Source organism: Mustelus asterias, chromosome 14 (genome assembly GCF_964213995.1).
Source record: "Mustelus asterias chromosome 14, sMusAst1.hap1.1, whole genome shotgun sequence".
Taxonomy (NCBI): Eukaryota; Metazoa; Chordata; class Chondrichthyes; order Carcharhiniformes; family Triakidae; genus Mustelus; species Mustelus asterias.
Window position 1 is genome coordinate 53,818,421 of NC_135814.1, and position 15,859 is coordinate 53,834,279.

General features: G+C 42.5%; 1 pseudogene; it reads left to right on the forward strand.

Annotated features, from left to right (window-relative positions):
• Positions 1 to 2,127: 2,127 nt before the first annotated feature.
• On the forward strand, positions 2,128 to 2,338 carry LOC144504146 (U2 spliceosomal RNA; annotated as a pseudogene).
• Positions 2,339 to 15,859: the final 13,521 nt, after the last annotated feature.

Sequence of the window (15,859 nt, forward strand, 5' to 3'; positions counted from 1 at the left end):
GCCTCAACTGCTTCACTGGGCAGGGAATTCCACAGATTCACAACCCTTTGTGTAAAGAAGTTCCTCCTCAACTCAATCCTAAATCTGCTTCCCCTTATTTTGAGGCCATGCCCCCTAGTTCTAGTTTCACCTGCCAGTGGAAACAACTTCCCTGCTTCTATCTTATCTATTCCCTTCATAATCTTATATGTTTCTATAAGATCTCCCCTCATTCTTCTGAATTCCAATGAGTATAGCCCCAGTCTACTCAGTCTCTCCTCATAAGCTGACCCTCTCAACTCTGGAATCAACTGAGTGAATCTCCTCTGCACCCCCTCCAGTGCCAGTATATCCTTTCTCAAGTAAGGAGACCAAAACTGTACACAGTACTCCAGGTGTGGCCTCACCAGCACCTTATACAGCTGCAACATAACCTCTCTGTTTTTAAACTCCATCCCTCTAGCAATGAAGGACACAATTCTATTTGCCTTCTTAATTACCTGCTGCACCTGCAAACCAACTCCTTGTGATTCTTGCACAAGGACACCCAGGTCCCTCTGCACAGCAGTATGCTGCAATTTTTTACCATTTAAATAATGGTCCATTATTCCTACCAAAATGGATGACCTCATATTTACCAACATTGTACTCCATCTGCCAGACCCTAGCCCACTCAGACTATCTATATCCCTTTGCAGACTTTCAGCATCCTCTGCACACTTTGCTCTGCCACTCATCTTAGTGTCATCTGCGAATTTTGACACACTACACTTGGTCCCCAACTCCAAATCATCTATGTAAATCGAAAACAATTGCGGTCCCAACACTGATCCCAGTGGTAGAGGGATTGAATGTTTAAAAAGGTAGGTGGGATGCAAATCAAATCATTTATTCAGAGGAAACCAAAACAGAAGTTTCATTCCATGCTCACAAGTCAAAGAAGATATTTACTAGCCTTGCAGATAATTTCATGTTAGTACACAAGGGTCACCTAGACACAAACGACTATGCACAACACAGGCAAATAATTGGAGGAAACCTTTCTTAATATGAAAGAGTCTGATTTTTACAGGCCCTTAATGGTCAGTAGGCCCTTAAAGGAACAATGTTAAATGTCAGGGAGTTAAACAAAACAAACAGAAGTAAATAAATCAAGTCAAAATGGCTTGTCTCCCAGGATGGCTTGTTGTGAGTCTCCCAGACTTTTTTTTTAGCGCAATCGGATCCGCTTTGGAAATCTGCGCATGGCTGATTATTATAGGAAATGTAATGGAAGTTGACATTTCCATATGATTAGTGGGCCTGGGATGGTATTCTCCGGTTCTGCTAGCATCTCCCTCTCTGCTGGGAGAGGTTCCTACTAGCGGGGTTTACAACTGCACCCCAATAAAGGGGAACAGCCGTTCTCACCCTGATGGTGGGGAAAGAGGCCATTGAAGCCCCCTGGAAGATTGGGGCAAGGGGGGGTGTCCCTTGACTGTGACAGCCTGGCACCCTGGCACTGCTCAAGAGGCACAGTGGCACTGCCCTCTTAGCATTGCCTACCAGGCACCGTGCCATGCCAAGGGGGTAGGGCCAGAGGTTGGGGCATACTGGCAGCAGGGCCTATGGGGGGGTGATCGGTGGGGGGGCACCCACTGTCACTCTGCAAGAGGGATCAATGGGAGAAGGAGGGTGGAGGGCGATTGGGGCTGGTCATTGGGGTGGGGAGTGATCTGGGCTGGCCTGGGGGGGGGAGGGGTCTGGTAGGCCATTGATTGGGGGTGGGAGGGGGTCAGGAAGGCCAGCGATCAGGAGGGTTGTGGGGAAGGCCAGCGATCAGGAGGCCGGTGATGGGGGGGGGGGGGGGGGGGGGGGGGGGGGGGGTGGTGGTGGTGCAGTGCACATGCGCCAATCTCCGCATTGACAGATCAGCGCATGCACAAAGGCCCGCTCAACGCTATGCTGCCGGCCTCATAGGTGGGAATAGGTCCCACCCACCACTTTACAGCGTGAATCACGCTATGGCACTCTGCATTGCAGAGTGTCGGAGATTCGTTCAGGTAAGTATGTCCAAAAAGTGGGCGGGAAATACTCCCGTTTTCCTGCCCGTTGTGCACTTAGTTTTGTTTTGGGAGAATCCTGGCCATGGTGTCAGATAAATGGAAAGTTGCTTCTCGGCCTTTTGGCTAAGATCAAGTGTAGTATGGATTGGATGCTGCACTTGGTTGAGGTCATTAGGTTACATTTAAGCTTCATTTTCATATGAAGCAATTTTTAAAAGCGGCAACTTGGCCTTTTGGCTAAGATGCAAATGAGATCAAGCCTTGGAGGAGGAAGACCTGCGCCTACTCCAATCAGCTTGGCTCATGTAGATCAAGCCCAAGACAGGAGGTGAGAGCCCTGTCTTGTCAGCTTGGATCGGGAATGTCTCAACTTGTTGAGACTCTGAATTGGACTTGATTTGATTGAATTGGAATAAAAATACAAAAAAATGGAAAGTAAATGCAGGTCTGCAGTTTGAGGAGATCACAGAAAGGAAAAAAACAAATACATCATTCTATGTAAAGGACAAAGGAGACTTGTATATCTTACTTGTGACTTTGCCACTTAAACAATCTCCTTCAACTCCAAATCAATCATATAATTTAGTAGTTTCTATCTTATTATTTCTCATGCGTAACATCTTGGCTTATGTGGCTGCTCTGATAAATTAGAGTTTAAAAAACTTTCAGTGGAAACAGATTAATCTGATTTATAGGATACAGCTGAATGACACTGACAGCAAGTGATTGGACACTGTCAGAGGCAAATATATAACTCCCGAGATTCAAAAAGGAAAGGGTCTGATAGGATAGAGAAGCTATTTCCTCTGGTGGGGGAATCCAGAACAGCGAGGCGTGATTTTAAAATTAGAGCTAGGCTGTTCAGGAGTGAAATCAGAGAGCAGCTTTTCACACAAAGGGTTGTGGAAATATGGAACTCTCTCCCTAAAAGTCTGTGAATGCTGGAGAACAGCTGGAGCCTTCAAACCCGAGATTGTCACTTTCTTATTAGAGAAGGGCATCATAGAATATGAATTAAAGGTAGGTAAAGGAAGTTGTAAAGGAAGATCAGCTCAGATCTAATACAAAACCCAAGTAATAGAAGCAGGAGCAGACCACATATGGCCTGTTAAGTCTGATCCACCATTCAATATGATCTTGGGTTTCAACTCCATTTTTCCGCCCATCCCTAATTGTGCTCGAGAAGATGTTGGTGAGCTGCTGCATCCACAGTGCAATGAGGGAGGGAGTTAAAGCATTTTGACCCAGCCACAATGAAGGAACAGTGAAATATTTCCAAGTCCGAGTGGTGAATGACTTGGACGGGAACCTCCAGGTAGTGGTGTTCCCAGGTATGTGCTCCTCTTGTCTTTCTAGAAGGTAGTGGTTGTGGGTTTGGAACATGCTGCCTAAGGAGCCTTGTTAAGTTTCTGCAGTGCATCTTGTAGATGGTACACACTGCTGCCACTCTTTAGTGTGGTGGAGGGAGTTAATATTTATGGAAGGGGTAGCAATGTTACTTGCATAGGATTCCGAGTTTCTAACCTGCTCTTGCAGCCACAGTATTTATATGACTGGTCCAGTTGAGTTTCAGGTCAATGGTAACCCCCAGGATGTTGATAATGAGGGATTCGGTGACGGTAATGCCATTGAATGTCAAGGGGCAATGGTTAGATTCTCTCTTGTTGGAGATGGTCATGGCCTGATATTTGTGTGGTGATAACTGTTACTTGCTACTTTTTAGCCCAAGTGTAAAGATGCCATTCGCCAGTTTAGGAAAAACATAACTCATTTATTTTCAGGTTACAACTATACAGAGGCTTGCAGACCTGAATCAGCTCCTGAGATGACTTTGAGTACGGAAGCCTACAGGAGATCCCTGGTACCTTCCTCTGCGGATTGATCCTTAAAGGGACAATCACCACATCCCTTCCGCTCTAAGTCCCTTTATACAAATGTCAATAATCAGTTTACACAGCCCCAATTAGTCAATTATAAATCAAATCTTTCAGGGGTTTCCAAATCCTTGTGGAGTGGCCTAACTCCTCTCACTGGAGCACTTCCACAGGATTGCTATCAGCCAAAACCACAAAGACAGGTACTTCTTCAGACACAGGCACTTCAGTTCTGTCTGTTTCCATGGAGATGTTGGTTGTGCCTGCCATAGGAGGACCACGTACTTTAGTTGGCAACATTTCCTGATGGCAAAACTGGCTGCTGGGGCATCTCCCTTTTTCTCCAATGATCTCTGTGTTTTTAGATGATCCTTCCTTCTGTGTCCACTTGATAAGACAGGGTCCAGTTTTACAGATGATTCCAGGGGCCCAATTCTACCCACTACAAAAATTCCTCACATACATGGCATCGTCCACTATAAATGCCCCTGTTGACTGAAGTCAATCATGGTTTGCCTTCTGACTGCTTTGGCTCACCTCTACCCTCCCTGGCAAATTTGGAAACACGATGCTCAATCTCACTCTGCTGGAGGGACTCTATGTTATAAGGTGCAGTTCTAATGTGCCTTATACCATTGAGGGTGCTGAAGTTTTGAAACTCAGCATTTGTGAATACTGTTCCACTGTCAGAAACTATAACTTCAGGTATTTCGTGGATGAAGAAACATTGGCGGAATCTTTCAAGGGTAGCGCGCAATAGAACCATAGAAACCATAGAAAAGTTACAGCATAGAAGGAGGCCATTTGGCCCATTTTGTCTATGCCAGCCTGAGGACACCCAGGTGCCCTTTCTAATCCCATCTTCCTGTACCCGGCCCATAGCGATGCAGGAGGCGTCACTTTAAAAACATACAACACATAATGTGCATCAACAAATTGTGCCCATGAAAGGACCAACATAGTCAATATGGGCTACTACCAATGGCCGACCATTCCCAAGGGTGCAGTAGGGCTGCAGCAGGCAACCTTTGTTGCAATTGGCACTGTTCACAGTGATTGACCACACTCTCTATGTTGCCATCAATGCCAGGACATCACACATAGCTTTTGGCGAGCTTCTTCATCTTTAAGATGCCCGGATGAGCACTGTGTAATTCAATTAGAAGCAGCTCTTTGCCTGGTACAGGGGCAACCAGTCTTGCTCCCCAGAACATAAAGACATCCTGGCAACTCCATTCATCCTTGCAGGTAACAAATGGTTTCATTTCTTCAGAAATTGGCTCCATGGCCCAACCTGCAAGTATCTTGTGTATCACTTTGGAGAAAAGTAATCCTGACTGGTCCAATACCCAATTTGCTTTGCGGTGACTGGCAACCTGCCCAAAACATCCAATGTCATAACAATTTCCCGTGGTATGGCATAGCTGTAACACTTTCTTGTAAAGTAGGCGGCTAAATGCATCTACATTTGCTATGTGTGTTTCAGGTCAGTGCTTGAATGTATATTCATAGGTAGACAGAATTAACACACAGTGTTGAATGCTTGCTGCTGCAATTGGCAGAATAGCCTGGTCTTCTTTAAAAAGACCCAAGAGCAGCTTGTGGTCAGAAACGATGATAAAGTGCCTACCATACAAGTGCTGGTAAAATTTCTTGACATCTTCTGGTCCCGCTGTTGTCAATGGGATTTCCCATTGATTCCACCCCACGCCACCAGGAAACACACAGTGGCGGTGCGCCGTCAGCGAGACCAGAAGATCCTGTCGACGTGAACAGCTGGAAGATGGTGTGATGCCTGGTGAAATTAAGAGACAGCAATGAGCAGTAAACATGAGAAGACGTGCAGCAATATAACAGAAGAACACCAAATTAACAGCACTTTGGCGACAATTTTCTGCAACAAGCTGTTCTATGATATGGATGATAAAATTTTTGAGGCTATTGAGGAGGAACACAAATAGTTTAAGCAAAGGATATGGTGCATTTCCAACCATGATTGGTTTAGCCATGCTGAAGTCGCCAACATTTCAAACTAATGCATGACACAATTGGAATAACAACCCGAGGCTGTTTCTGTTCAGTGATTCCTCATCAAGGAAGTCAGAGATCTCACCGCTAGCATACACAGTGTAAACCATAGAACATTTTCTAGCTTCTTAAACTGCTCATAAACATCTCTTTGTTCAAACTTCATTCCAGGCCTTGAGCACATAATCCAGGCTCACACTTCAGTGCAACACTCAAGCAATGCTGCATTGTTCTGATGAGATGCAAATCCTGTCTGCTACATTAGTCTCCTCCTCTCCAGCAGAGAGGGTGCTAGAGCTATCCCTTCACCACCCATTTCATTAAAACCCTGAAAGCTCACCCAATTTTCTTGCTTGCCAACCATACTGTCACCAACTCCAAGAACCATCAGGTGGGAATGACAGAAAGACATGGACGTAACAATTCCAATCTTGCTGATTGTTAGAATCTCTACATTGCATAAGGCCATTCAGCCCATCAAGTCTGCACCGACTCTCAGATTGAGCATTCCTACACAGGCCCATCCCCTAACCTCATGCATTTACTCCATTAATCCCCCTAACCTACACATCTTGGGACACTAAGGGACAATTTTGCATGACCAATCCACCTAACCTGCACATCTTGGACTGTGGGAGGAAACTGAAGCACCCGGTGGAAGCACACGCAGACACGGGGAGAACGTGCAAACTCCACACAGATAGTCACCCAAGGCTGGAATTGAACCTTGTTCCCTGGCACTGAAGCAGCAGTGCTAACCACGTGTCACAGTACTACCCTTAGAAGATAGCAGACATTGTCACCAGCTCGACTGAGTAAGCAAGCTTCAGCCCAAAATATTTTCCATTGTAAGAACCAACTTATCTATTCAAAATAATTCAATCTCATTTTCAATGTATTTCTTATCTACCTACGTAATATGCAGGATGATTTTTGTGAGTTCTACAAGCAGCTTCTACTTCATTTTCCAGCACTTCCCTTTCTTTCTATCCTCCAAAGTTTTAAAACCAAGTCACTTAAATAGTTCCATATCCCCCTCCATCATCTTCTTCAAATTACTTGAAACAACGCATTTGTTCCGTACGCTATCTATTCCTAGCAGTGTAATATTTTTAGCTATTACCATTGAACCAGAGACTGTCCAATCCTATTTTATGTGATACCTGTTTTTAAACAATTCTCTGCTCACTATGCACAAACATTTTTATTTAACTGAACTATTTTTCTTTATATAACTGATATTTGCCTTGATAGTCCTATACAACAGCATCCCAATAGCAGAAAGTATGTGTAACGGATCCAAATAGTTAGAATGTGCATGTGAAAAAGAACAAAGGATAAGGCAAACAAAATGGGCATCCAAGCTGAGGAAGAGATTGTATTAGACTTTGAGAGTGATTTGGATTAGGACTGTGAAGACTACCTGCATTGGAAGTCTTGAACTGAATTGTATCCAGATGCTATGAATTGTAGTTGTGTACAAAGAGAGCTCAAGACTTCAGTCAGGGCCGGATTATGACATGCTGAAGCCCCAAGCTATGCCAACCTTAAGAGGCCCCATACAATAAAAATGTTTTATGATTCACAGAAAGAACACAGAAAATATAAATATGAAAGTTTTATATTTGCATACATACAAAGCCAAAGGCACAAAGATAAAAATATAATTTAACTAAAATACTGCTTACAAAATATCTCTTTGCATTATATAATTTCAAGTTAAAATATGTTTTGATTAGATTTGATTTATTAAAGTCACATGTATTAGTATACAGTGAAAAGTATTGTTTCTTGCATGCTACACAGACAAAGCATACCGTTCATAGAGAAGGAAAGGAGAGAGTGCGGAGTGTAGTGTTACAGTCATAGCTAGGGTGTAGAGAAAGATCAACTTAGTGCGAGGTAGGTCCATTCAAAAGTCTGACGGCAGCAGGGAAGAAGCTGTTCATGAGTCAGTTGATTTGTGTCCTCAGACTTTTGTATCTTTTTCCCGATGGAAGAAGATGGAAGAGAGAATGTCCGGGATGCGTGGGGTCCTTAACTATGTGGCTGCTTTTCCGAGCAAGTGTAGACAGAGTCAATGAATGGGAGGCTGGATTGCGTGATGGATTGGGCTTCATTCACAACTCTTTGTAGTTTCTTGCGGTCTTGAGCAGAGCAGCAGCCATACCAAGCTGTGATACAACCAGAAAGAATGCTTTCTATGGTGCATCTGTAAAAGTTGGTGAGAGTTGTAGCTGACATGCCAAATTTCCTTAGTCTTCTGAGAAAATAGAGGCATCTTAACGATAGCTTTCTTAACGATAGCGTCAGTGTGGGGGGACCAGGACAGGTTGTTGGTGATCTGGACACCTAAAAACTTGAAGCTCTCGACCATTTCTTATTTGTCCCTATTGGTGTAGACAGGGGCATGCCCTCCACTACGCTTCCTGAAGTTGATGACTATCTCCTTCGTTTTGTTGACATTGAGGGAGAGATTCATGATTTCGACATACATATACAAACATGCCAACTAGGAGTCGGCCACTTGACCCTTTGAGCTCTACCATTCAATAAGATCACGGCTGATCAGATTGTAACTCAACCCCACATCCATGCCTACCCTGATAACCTTTCATCCTCTTGTTCATTAAGAATCTATCCAACTCTGCCTGAAAAAAAATCAAACACTCTGCTTCCACTGCCTTTTGAAGAAGAGCGCTGCAAAGACTCAAGACCCTCTGAGAGGAAAGATTTCTCCTCATTTTGTCTGAAATGAATGATCCTTATTTTTAAACAGTGACCCCTAGTTCTAGATTCTCCCATTAGAGGAAATATCATCTCCACATCCACCCTGTTAAGATCCTTCAGGATCTTATATGTTTCAATCACCTCTTAACTATTATAAACTCCAGTGAATACAAGCCTACCTGTCCAACCTTTCCTTGTAAAACACATCCATTCCAGGTATTAGTCTAGTAAACGTTCTCCCCGTGTCTGGGTTTCCTCCGAGTGCTTCGGTTTCCTCCCACAATCCAATGACGTACGGGTTAGGTGCATTGGCCATGCTAAATTGCCCCTTAGTGTCCCAGGATGCGTAGATTAGAGGGATTAGCGGGGTAAATAAGTGGGGTAATGGGGATAGGGCCTGGGTGAGATTGTTGTCAGTGCAGACTCAATGGGCCGAATGGCCTTCTTCTGCACTGTGGGGTTTCTATGATTCCTCTTTGAACTGTTCCAATACTTTTGTAATCGATTCCCCCCATAATAAGTGAAAACATTGCATTAGCGTTCCTAATTACGTGCTGCACTTGCATACTAGCCATTTGTGATTCATGCCCTGGACCCCCAGATTTCTCTGAACCTCAGAGTTCTGTAATTTCTCACCATTTAGATAAGACGTTTCTTTTTTATTCTTTGAGTCAAAATAGACCATTTCAGATTTTTCCACATTATATTCCATTTGGCAGATCTTTGCTCACTCACTTAACCTATGCCCTTAGTGGCCTCCTTTTGACCTCCTCACAGTTTATTTTCCTATCTATCTTTGTGTCATCAGCAAATTTCGCAACTATACATTTGGTCCCTTCATACAAGTAATTCATATAAATTGTAAAAGGTTGAGACCCCAGTACTGATCCCTGTGACACACCACTTGTTACATCCTGCCAACCAGAAAAAAAATCATTTATGCCTACCCTCTGTTCCCTGTTAACTAGCCAATCTTCTATCCATGCCAATATGCTACTCCATACATCATGAGCTTTTATTTTCTGTAGTAATCTTTGATGAGGCAACTTATTAAATGCCTTCTGGAAATCCAAGTACAGTACATCCACCAGTTCCCCTTAATCCACAGCATATGTGACTCATTCAAAGAACTCCAATAAATTGGTTAAACATGATTTCCTTCTCACAAAACCATGTTGACTCTGCTTGATTACATAGAAACATAGAATACCTTGAATTTGTCCAAGTGCCTGCTATAACATCTTTATCAATAGCTTCTAACAGTCTCCTTATGACAGATGTTAGGATAACTGGCCTGTAGTTTCCCACTTTCTGTCTCCCTCCCTTTTAGAATCAAGGAGTTACATTTGCTATTTTCCAATGTAATGGAACCTTCCAGGAATCTAGGGAATTTTGGAAAATTAAAATGAATGCATCACCCTGGCCACTTCTTTCAAGACCATAGGGTGAAGTCCATCCAGACCTGGGGATTTGTCAGCCCACAGCCTTAACAATTCCCGTAATACCACTTCCCTGGTGATTGTCTGAGTTCTTCCCTCGCTTCCATTTCCTGAGGTACAGATATTTTTGGGATGTTATTTGTATCCTCTTTAGTGAAGACTGGTGCAAAATACCCATTTAATTCATCTGCCATCTCTCTACTTTTCATTATCAATTCCCCGATGCACTTTGTATAGGACTAACACTCACTTTGTCAACTCTTCATTTTAAAATATCTATAGAAATTCTTATTATCCGTCTTTATATTTCTAGCCATCTTTCTCTCATACTCTAATTTTTTCATCCTGATTAATCTTTTTATTCAGTCCAATATTTTGACCTACCAACCATCTTTGCACAATTATATGTTTTTTTCATTAAGTTTGATACTATCTTTAACATATTTAGTTAACCACAGATGGTGCGTCCTCCACTTGGAATTTTTCTTTCTCATTGGAATATATCTATTGTGTATTCTGAAAAAGCCATTAAACATCTGCCACTGCATCTCTATTGACCTATTGTTTAAACACATTTGACAGTTCACTTTAGCTAGCATTGTTTTCATGCCCTCATCACTGCCCTTATTTAAGTTTGGAATTTTAGTCTTTAATGCACTTTTCTGTCCCTCAAACTGAATGTAAAATTCAATCATATTTCGATTGCTGCTACTTCGGGGTGGCTTTACTAAGGGGTTAGCAATTAATACCATCTCTTTACACAATACCAGGTCTAGTGTAGCCATCTTTGGCTCTGGAACGTGCTATTCTAAGAAACTATCCCAAAAGCATTCTATGAACTCCTCATCTATGCTACCTCTGCCCATCTGATTTTTCCAGTCTATGAGCGGTATTTTCCTGTCCAGCTCGCCATGGGAATCGTAGCGGGTGAGACATGGACCAGTGTCCAGTGTCATGAAAACCTTTTATCAACGCCACCAACAGAAAAGCTGTTACACAAGTCAGCATCTTACTAAATGGAAGCAGCAATACAACCTTCAGTGCATCAGTTTGCACATCACATGAAGTTCAAAACTTAAAATACTTTCTTCCATGATTTTTAGAGGGCAAAGTCATCAATGATGTCCTCAAATGATAAGCTATGAAATGCATCACTTCCAATGCACATAATGCCTTGGGCAGATCATTTTCCTTGAAGCATTGTTGTCCATAGTTCATTCTTGGTATTTTTATTTGTGAAAATTACCTTTCTCCTGAGCAGTTTGTTACATCAGGGAATGCCAACTGAATCTTATCTTGGATGGTAACTTGATACAGTTCGGGGTGGCTTAAATATCCTTTATCTGCATAATTTTTCTTAATATAGGCATGGATGTCCTTTATTTCCACAACCAAGTTAACAACAACATCTTCAGAGTAATCTTTCATCAGAAGTTTTACATTTTCACATAGCCATTTTTCTGAGGCATTTAATCAAAAATGAAAAATTGCTTGCAACATTTTCCTATATGATTGCTCTTTTCTTCAATAAGATAAAAGCAAATTACTGCAGATGCTGGAATCTAAAACAAAAACAGAAAATGCTGGAAAATCTCAGTAGGTCAACAGCATCTGGGGGAGAGAATAGAGCCAATGTTTCGAGTCTGGGTGACCCTTCGTCAGAGCTCTGAACTGTAGTGAACTGAGCTAAGTTTACACACTCATTTCTCATTCTGTTTGTAAACTTTTGGTACAAGACAAAGAACTAGCACTGAATTCAACTGTTTAGGGTTTATTTCAACTGCCAAGAGTTTAAGTTGCTTCTTCTTAGAGCACATTGATAAATATCTAGGTAGTAATGATAGCAGCAACACAATCAGTATTCATCATAATTATGCCAATGAAATTGACAGCAACTTCTGGAGTGCATATATTCCTGTCCATATATTTAATTTGAAAATTCAGAAATTGCCATCAGTGACTCTAAGCTTCTCGATGGTGCACTACTAAGGTACATTGTTGAGGTGCCCCTCAAGGTTACAACTAATTAGAAATCATTGAGCTGATGAAAAATTCCACTCTTACGCTTTTAGTCTCATTGAAAATTCCTTGAAAAAGTGACATATCATTTGGATTTTTAATTAAATACTGGGTTCATAATTACTGCTAAACAATGTGTTGTGCACAGTTCTCTCCCCCTTAAACATAATTTCAGATCCTGGAGGACATTATACACACAATATGGCACACTTTTCCAAACCCGTGTAGTTTTAGTGAATGTCTATGCCCCTAACTGGGTCGAAACAAAATTTACTATATCGTTCCTATTCTCCCTTTCCAATCTAGACATCCACCATCTCATTCTTGGAAGGGATCTAAACTGTGATCCAGGGCTGGACCGCTCAGGTCCAAATACTTTCACCCCTTCCAGCGTGTCCAGGGCTCTCTCCATATTTATGACTTCAATAGGTTGTGTTGACCCTTGGCGTTTCCTCTACCCGGCCGTGTGGGACTTTTCTTATTTCTCTCATGTCCACCATGCTTACCCGCGCATCAACTACTTCCACTTAGATAGAGCTGTTCTCCCTACAGTTCAAACAGTTGAGTATTCTGCCATTGTTATACCAGACCATGTGTCCCACTCCCTCGACCTGGATCCCACACACCCAAAGCTAAGGTCAGATGCCAAGGAGAATCTGGCAAAGACATTTGTAATCTATATCACGAGTATAGATGCTTGTATTAGAACAACTAAGTCTGATTCCACCATCCCATCGGTACCATGGGAAATCCTCAAATTGGTCCTCCGGGGGAACATGATTTCTAACAATGCATATATTATCAAAATTAGTGGACTCAATTTTAGAAATACACTGTCAATATTCCATCGTCCCCACTTCTGGATTATATGCAGACAGGCTAAAACTTCAGGTTTAATTAAACTTGTTTTCCACAAATAAAGCTAAGCATATGTTACGTAGTCCAGGTGGACATTTTATGAGTATGGAGATAAAGCTGGCCTCCTTCTGGCCAACCAACCCAGGTGCTAATCTGCCTCCCGGTTTATCTCCCAAGTCTGTGACTCCTCCCCCAATCTTACTACTGACACCTCTGATATTAACCTACCTTCGCTTCTTTTTCCTGTAACTTTTATAAATCAGAAGCCCTGTCAGATAGCATGGCAATGGCTGACTTTCTAAATAACTTGGGACATCCCATCCATGGATGTGGACTTGAGAAGAGACTTGGACGACCCTTTGAGATAACAAACCGCAAGTTCTCTACTCAACTTGCTCTTATTATTAGCTATGTTTAATGACTCATTGTTCCAAGGCTCTCTGACCCCAACATTGACTCAAGCTTCCATCTCGCTTATACTCAAAAAAGACAGAGACCTTGTGGAATGTGGCTCATATCGGCCTATCTCACTGTTCACATAAAGCTGTTAGCTAAGGTATTGGCTGTTTGGAGCCTTGTCTTCCTGGTATAATATCTGATGATCAATCTGCCTTTGTGAAAGGTCACCAATTATTCTCAAATGTATGTTGTCTTCTTGACATTATACTTTCCCCAACTATTAAGGGGCGTCTTGACAAGTACATGAATAGGATGGGAATAGGGGGATATGGTCCCTGGAAGGGTAGGGGGCTTTAGTTAAGTCGGGCAGCATGGTCGGTGCAGGCTTGGAGGGCCAAAGGGCCTGTTCCTGTGCTGTAATTTTCTTTGTTTTTTGCCTTGGCTGACCCTGAAATTGTTGTCTCTCTGGAAGCGGAGAGGGCTTTTGCTCGGGTAGAGTGGGATTACTTGTTTACAATTTTTGGTAAATTTGGGCGAGGTTCAAAATTTATTTCATGGATTTGCCTTCTCTACACCTCCCTTACCACAAATGTGTACACCAACTCTCTATTCTCAAAGTGCTTCCCTCTATCCAAAGGAACCTGACACGGGTGCCCTTTGATTCTATTTCTCTTTGCCCTGATGATAGAACTCCTGTCCATAGAATCATAGAGACCTTGCAGTGATGAAGGAGGCCATTTGGCCCATTGAGTCTGCACCCACTCTCCGAAAGAGCATCTTACCCAGGCCCACTTCCTACCCTATCCCCGTAAACCTGCACATTTGCCATGGTTAATGCACCCAACCTACACTGTGGCAGGAAACCGGAGCACCTGAAGGAAATCTACACAGACATGGAGGGAATGTGCAAATTCCACACAGTCCCCTGAGGTTGGAATTGAACCCAAGTGCCTGGTGCTGAGAGGCAGCAATGTTAACCACTGTGCCACCATGCCACCTAAGTTTTCAAGTCGTCAACACTGCTAAAGGGTATCCACCGAGCTGGTGTGGAGCACTGTGTGTCCATATAAGCTGATGACCTATTATATATTACTAACTCTATGGACGTATTGACAACATAATGAATACTCTCAGCACCTTTGACTTATTCTCTGCCTCTAAACTAAATGTCAACAAAAGTGAGTGTTTTCCAATCAACCCTGTCGCCAAACAGATTCCTCCAGAAGTTTTCCCATTTTGTATATCTGTTGCTGGTTTTTAGTACTTGGGTGTGAATGTAACAAACTCTCTTGCAGTTCTTCACAAAACAAACTTTACAAACCTGGTCACCAAAATTAAGGTGGATTTACAGTGCTGGAAAAAGGTGCCTCTTTCCTTAGCTGGCAGGATTCAATCTATTAAAATGAACATTCTGCCCAGATCTTGTTCCTTTTTCAATGCCTCCCTATCATTTTACTGAAATCATTTTTTGTTATGGTAAACAAGCCGACGTCAACATTTATCTGGGCAGGCAGGATTCCTAGATCCTGTAGAGTGATACTTCAGAGGGAAGCGGGATGGTGGATCAGTACTACATAACTTACTGTACTATTATTGGGAAGACAATATTCGAAATGTTTTAATGAGGTGTCACGATCTAAATATAAACTTGTGTCTTATGTCTTCCTGCTGCTCATCCTCTCTTTCTGCCTTAACTTGAGCCCCACTATCCTTATCCCCTTCTAAATGCACATCAAACCTCATTATGATTTCTATTTAAAAAATACATAAACAATTTTGTCCACATTTTAAGTTCACCTCTCCTTTGCTACCAGGCCCAATTGTAATAACCACTTATTCTTGCCTTCCAAGCTTGACTCGACTTTTGCCTTGTGGAGGGAGAGGAAAGTCAAATGTTTTACTGATTTGATTGCATATGGGACTTTTGGCAGTTTCACCGAGCTTGCAAGCAAATTTAACTTGCCTCCATCTAGTCTTTACCATTATTTTTAAGCACAAAGTTTTGTTCGCTTTTATCCTTTTCTCAATTACCTCCAAACACATTATTGAAAGGGATTTTGTCACTGCCCCAAACTCGTGGATGTTTAATTTCAAGATGACATGATCTCGTACTATCCTCTGGACGCTCTCCTCTCCACAAGAAATGACTGGGAAGTTCAGCTCGGGCTTGATCTTGCACGATGACTGGTGGGAGGAGGCCCTCCTTCAGTTCAACTCCACATCCTCCTTTGCTCGGTTAAGTTTAATTCAATTTAAGGTTTTGCACAGAATTCACTTCACCAAGACCAGAATCAGCAAGTTTTTTTCAAGCACAAACAACACATGTTCACTTGCCCCTGCAGACCATACCCACATATTCTGATTGTGCTCGAAGCTGGCTGATTTTTGGTCATCCTTCATTGACACTCTCTCCAAAGCTCCCGATACTGACCTGTAGCCTTGTCCTCTGATAGCCATATTTGGAGTCCCTCCAAACTGGCCAATCTCA